The sequence below is a fragment of the Lathyrus oleraceus genome, chromosome 7, assembly GCF_024323335.1.
Source record: "Lathyrus oleraceus cultivar Zhongwan6 chromosome 7, CAAS_Psat_ZW6_1.0, whole genome shotgun sequence".
In the NCBI taxonomy this organism is placed as follows: domain Eukaryota; kingdom Viridiplantae; phylum Streptophyta; class Magnoliopsida; order Fabales; family Fabaceae; genus Lathyrus; species Lathyrus oleraceus.
Window position 1 is genome coordinate 96,856,715 of NC_066585.1, and position 6,929 is coordinate 96,863,643.

Below are 6,929 nucleotides of genomic sequence, written 5' to 3' on the forward strand. Positions count from 1 at the left end.
TGTGTTACTCTATGATGAATGAATGTTTTTTGCTTTAAGTAGTGTACATTTAAATTTATTTGAGAATAGAGAATAAAAATATTTGTTGAGTTTGAAGAGCTTGTGGTGAGTTGAACAACAAGCTCATTTAACCAAAATCATGAAGCTTTTGTTACATACACCAGATTAAATTCAAACACACACCTCGAGTGTATAGGAAAATATTAAATTATTCTTATTGTTTTTTAAATTTAATTATAATTTTTAATGTAATGTATAATTTCTAAGAGAGATATTAAAGGATGTTTAAGATTTAAAGAATGCTTGTTAGTATGCAGAAATTGCCTAAGAGGTATATTACCTTGTTCTATCATTCTTTAGTGTTGAGGTTGAGCTTGATTCCTATAGCTTTCGGCCTACCTATTGGGTCAATTCTACTATTTAATGTGTCGACTTACTTGATGAATGATTCCTGAGATTTTTATATGCCACCCCTATACATAAACTTGACACTCCATTTTGTGATTTTAGACATTTTAAAGAATATTGTGTTTTCGGATTTTTGGAATTTTTTTTAGTTTTTATCGGGTATTTGGGGAATTCTATGAGTTTTTACCAAATTTTTTAGGGGATCTATGTGTTTTCATCGGACTTTTTAAAAATCGCATGAGTTTTTATCGAATTTTTCAAAAATCAATGAATTTTTACCTGTTTAAAAAAAAACAGCGTAAACTCATACTTTTTATTGGATTTTTCAAACATATTACCAAATTTTTCATATATACTACCTGGTTTTTCAAAAATCTATGAGTTTTTACTAGATTTTTCTAAAGTATTATGAGTTTTTATCGGATTTTTTAAAAAACTATGTGTTTTTATCAAAATTTTCAAATATATTATTGGATTTTTCAAAAAATCTATGACTTTTTACCGAATTTTTAAAATATACTATCAATATTTTTTTTAAATCGGAGTTTTACCGGACTTTTTAAAAATATCGATAAAACTTTCCACCCACCATTTTTTTTTTAAAAACACATAAAAATGCATATCATGTTTTTAGAATACACTACCCGATTTTTCTATTCATATCGGATTTTCCATGCGCTATTTTTTGGTTAAATTTTAACAAGAGTATTTTGGGTATTATTAAAAATGGAGGATGTCAGATTTAAGTGTGTGGGTGACTGGTAAATCCATAATTCATAATATATTTGTGTTGTACTGCTTAGGCTCGTACCAACACCGATATCCTTAGTTTTTTTATTGTGTTAAGGGCTAATGGGTAAAGCTTTGAAATCCAAAGAAATTTAAAAAAATTGTGAGATTGAATATTACTACGTTAAAGTATAGTACTTATGAGATACCTCTGATATTTGTAACACGGATTTTAGAGGGAAGCTTAAGAATTTCGTGGAATTAACATATCTTTGTTCGCATGTTCTTGTGATTGGTAATGCGACATGTGTTTGTTGGGTGAAAATATGGAGTAGAGAATCGATCTATGTGAATAGACCCTAATTAAAAATTCGACTGATTTTTCAAAAGTGGAATATAAGAGGTTTTTAAAAATTGCATGCGAAAGTCTTAAAGAAAAAATAAAGACTTGTGTTTTTATTTAGAATTCAACCACGGTGACAAACACATAATTCACAAAACTCATAGATTGTTCAAAGACAATGATTAATTGAGTAATTGTAGATTACACGAGTTGTGGCATGTATAATAGATTCAATTAATATCAGATTCTAATAGCACTAGTTTTCTAGAATTGAATCACCATTAAAGCTCAATTAGGTACCAATTCTAACAAAACCTAACCTTACATAATAAATCGTTACTAATTGAATAAATGATAAACTATGCTAATAATTGATAATCTAAGCATGCAATTATCCTTTGAAAATTAAATGCATGTGTGTGTGTGTGTGTGTGTGTGTGTGTGTGTGTGTGTGTGTCTCTGTGTGTGTGTGTGTGTCTGTCTGTGTGTGTGTGTGTCTGTGTGTGTGTGTGTGTGTGTGTGTGTGTGTGTGTGTCTGTGTGTGTGTGTGTGTGTGTGTGTGTGTGTGTGTGTGTGTGTGTGTGTGTGTGTGTGTGTGTTTGTGTGTGTGTGTGTGTGTGTGTCTGTGTGTGTGTCTGTGTGTGTGTGTGTGTGTGTGTGTGTGTGTGTGTGTGTGTGTGTGAGAGAGAGAGAGAGAGAGAGAGAGAGAGAGAGAGAGAGAGAGAGAGAGAGAGAGAGTATATCGAGATGTATAGTAGTTCGGCGTTCGCCTTCGCTTTTCCTACTCTACTCTTCATTGGTTTCCTATTGAAACCTATTTTGTTCCTTTTTATTTTGACAAATCTTTCAAGAGTTCATAGAGTCACTAATCCACAATAATACTGAGAAAAATAAATCTCATATATGGATCTTGACTTGTATACAACTTAATGCTAAACTCTTATGTGTAATCTTTACTCGATTCACGCTTCTTGAATCTTCCAGCTTCACCAATCTACTCATAGTCTTTGTGTGTGGAAATCACCATTTGATCCCACTGATCTCTTGAGCGATGAATTGTCTAAAGATTTGAGACGAACTTCACCTTACTTGTAGTCTTCCATACCATCACTACCAAGGTCACCTGGAGAGAAGAACCTCATTCTTTTCACTAGAATTTGTCATCACGAATGACAACAACCTCAATCTTGCAAGCTTCCTGAAAAACCTTACTAAGCCTTCAAGAAAGATTAGTTTCAAGACAACGTCTCCCTCAATCAATTACAAATCTCTCGTTATCAAGATCTGAAATAAAAACTAGAGGTTAAAGATGAAAGAATTTATATTTCAAGAGTTTTTGAGTTTTCAAAAGGAAAGGGTGTTGATTTCACAAAATCACAATGTAGATTATGAAATTGTTGTAAAATTGTGTTTTTGAAATGAGATGACAAAATGAAATTATATGTGCTTGAGATTAAGCACAAAAATGGATGGAAAAAGTTAATTAGTTTCGTGCAAAGAACATTTCATGATTTGAGTCAAATGAGCAAGTGAAGTGAAATAAGAAACCATGAAGAATTTGACCCATTTCTCGTGTGACTCAAATCACCTTATAACTCTGATCCGAGTTAAATATGTTCATGATTCGAATCAAGTACATAGTTTAATTTGAGTCAATTTGGACAGAGCCAAACAGAGAAATGTGAAAAACAATATGATTCGAGTCAAGTGTAAAGTCTGTTTTAAAACAAATGAAACAGTAATGTCCCAGATATGTCTGATTCGAATCAAGTGCATCTTGTGATTCAAGACATAAAGTTGTCGGATTCAAATCAAGTTAAAAGTACTATTCTAGTTAGAGTGTTTTAAAAACTTTGGTTTGCCTCTATTCAATTTGATTTGAGTTAGAATATGTACATGATTTGAATCAAGTACATAAAATATCATAGTTGGGATCTTAAAATTCAAGAGTGCATGAATGTTTCTAGAGATAGAGTAAGGGATAATTACCCGAGACTTGTAGATACAAAGTTGTTCTTCATAGTTAGGTGACTCCATAACATATTCTTGATTCCCAACGACATTGGCACAAGGAAGCATGTTTGCCAATGGAAGAGGCTCCCTGATAGCTTTATTGGTCTTTGTTTTAGAGGCCATTGTTTTTGAGCTTATGAGTTTTTCTAGTAATTTGAAAGAATAAATTTTCAGAGTAGAAGTTCTGATGACAATGTTAAAGAAAAGAGAAGAAAAATGAAGGAAAGGGTATTTATAGTGAAGAATAAAAGACTCTTTAGTTCTTGTGTTTGACAAATTACGTGAGGTGGGTTGACACGTGTCATTTCCTGAGAGGCGAGATCGAAACGGTCTAATACACTTAACCACGCCACCCTACAAATTCGCAACCATGATGATGGAAGTTATGGGTTAGTGGGAAACACACATTTTCGAGGTGACTGGTGATGGAAAAGTCATGATGCCCATGACATCATCCCACTAGTTGCATAGTATTTGAGAAAGTAAAAAACACCCATATATCCTTTTCGTCGAAAAAGGCCTTTTAGAGGGGCAATTTGTTAGTTAGGATTTTCGATGTAGGCAAAAAATCTCAACATAAGTCAAAGTTAAGAGTAGTGGGACATTTGATGACGTGTACGGTGTTGAAGTCTCAAGCGGAGGAAGACAAATACAATCACTTAAGTGTGACTTTTTTAGAGGAAGACATGAAAATCAAAGATGTTCTTTGGAAGGGGTAAGTGAAGAGGTCTAATTTGAAAATCTTCAGAAGAACAACCCCTGTTCTAATACCTACAATCCGGAATGGAAGGATCGTCCAAATTTTCATTGGAGCAACAACCAAAACCAAAGTGGTACCCAAGCTATGCAACAAAACCAACAAGCTTCCAACTTTCAAACGAAGCATCACAATTGGAAGAAACTTTGCAGAATTTCATTAAGGCCACTCATAGTGGTTTGGAGCAGGTTAATAAGAATAATGAAATTTTGACTAGAAATCAAGAAGCGTCAATTAAGAATTTGGTGACTCGGATTGGTAAATTATCTAGACAACTAGAAAGGAGGAAGTAGAAAAAAATTAAAAAGGATAAAATTGAGGAAAAGAAAGTTGAAATTGAAAAGGAGGAGAATGGAACCAAGGTGACAATGAGGAAAGATGAATCACCATTGATTACTTCATTGATAAAAAATTCTCTTTGGAAGAGAACAAAAGATCAAATTCAGAATGAACCAAATCCACCATTACCAGATTTTATAAAACCATCATTCCCTATAATTAAAACCAACAATAAAAAAAATCGTAAATCAACAAAAATGCAATAACATATATTTGCTTGATTCAGTCGTCTTATCCACCCTCATGACAAACGAACCACAAATTCATGCTCGAGGTGATGTTGGGAAGCTATTTGATACATTATTTATATAAAACAAACATCGATTTGCATTTTACCTTTTACTCAAAGAGGTTCAAAAATACTTTAAACTCTTGATTTTGAATGAAAGGAGTTTCCATGCAAAATAGTGATGATTACGATACTAATTAGCTGCAACAAAAATAATAATATAAATAAAATTGAATAAACGAAAATTAAATCATATTGAATCACTTTTACTCATGGAGGTTCAAGAACACTTTAAACTCTTGATTTTGAATCAATGAAATTTCCATGCAAAATAGGGATGATTAAGGTACTAACTAAGTGCAACAAAAATAATAATACAAAGAGAATTAAAACACAAAAGTTAATACCTACTTAAATAAAGAAGAATAAAAAGTGAATTGAAAATTGAAGATAAATTTGTGCAAAGTTTTGGCTTATTCTTGTGAGTGATTCTTGGTGAAATTTGTGAATGAAAATGATTTTGTTTATAGGCTCTAAAAAGGGTAGTTTATGAATTATTCAAAGAGTGTCTTCTAGAAACTTATTTAATTAAATAGTTAATAATTATGTAATATATGCATAGAATAATGATGTAATATATACATGAAATAAGGATGTAGTAAATTAGAGATATTTTGGACCTTCTAGAAATATTGATTTTTTTTTATGCATTAAAATAATTAATGAAATTCAAATGGATATTTTGATGATAAATCAAATGATCATGAATTTATTTTTTTAAATATATAATAGAAAAAAAATACAACTTTAGTGGATTTCTTCAACATGTAAAATATTGATTTTATGTTGATCTTTTTACTATGATTTTTTTACTATAATGCATATATATGATTATGATGACTTTTTTTTATGATAAAAATGTATGACTAAAAATATTAAACTTGACAAATTGATATGTATTAGATGAATTCAAAATATTCGGAAAAATTTGAAATTAAAGTATGATATGACAAATAAGACAAACTTTACGATCGGACATAATAATCCTTTAAAAAACAAAAATTAGATAAGAGAAAAGTAATGAGAGAATTTGTCACTAGTATAGCCATAAAATAGTTATTAGCCAATGCTAATTCTCTCATTTCTTTGAAAAGTTCTATTTAAGCCATAAACTAGAAAATAAAATAAAATTCATTTTTACTATCCAACTAAATTATTTGGATGAATATCCTTGAATTAGGAAAGGAAAAGCAAAATTTTAATGATATAACTTAGATATGAATCATAACAAAATTAAAAATTTATAATAATCATATAACTTACTTTTCAATATTATAAACATTTGATCAGTGGCAGTATGATTAATATAACTCCAGTTTAAAAATAATTTATAAAAAAAAAAACACAAACATTAAAGTAAGAATCTGTATGGTTAGTTAAAAACATCATTTTAGTGATCTATCAGCCTAAAAAGAACTTATACAGTGGCAGCAGGATTAATATAAATTCATATACCAAAATGGACCATTCTTCATATTTTTGTCCATATAAGAAAAAAAAAAGGAATTGGGCTTTCTTATATTTTTTTAATTTTTGACGTAAACAGTAGTATAAATTAAAAAGAACAGAAAAACAAGTTTTTTGGAGATGCGGGGTATCGATCCCCGTACCTCTCGCATGCTAAGCGAGCGCTCTACCATCTGAGCTACATCCCCTTTTTGTTTGTTTATTGTTTGTATACATTTCACTGTTTAATTTACTAGTAGTGCAGTGCTTTCTCATCAATTAAATAGATATTAATAATCTTGTATTCGCATAAAAATAAATACTCAAAACTTACTTTAATATTGAAAACATGGGCAGTTATTTTAAAACATTTTTTGTATTTATAGATCCTTTAATTATTAAATTTATGAAACAGTTTTTATTTGGAAATTTTTAAAATTACTCAATGTCAAAAAAGTGGCACTTTTTGGTGTTACAAAAGAGGAAAATGTGAATGAAAGTTGTAAGTAGATATTTTTCCTAAGTGTAAAAAAACATAATCAATATAATTCACTAATAAATACAAAGAATATTTTTCATTGAATAAACAAAATAGTACAAGATAA

The 6,929-nt window shown here is 30.2% G+C and overlaps 1 non-coding gene across 1 annotated transcript; it reads right to left on the bottom strand.

Annotated features, from left to right (window-relative positions):
* Positions 1 to 6,460: 6,460 nt before the first annotated feature.
* On the bottom strand, positions 6,461 to 6,533 carry TRNAA-AGC (transfer RNA alanine (anticodon AGC)). The gene has a single exon. It is a non-coding gene; the product is annotated as a tRNA-Ala (tRNA).
* Positions 6,534 to 6,929: the final 396 nt, after the last annotated feature.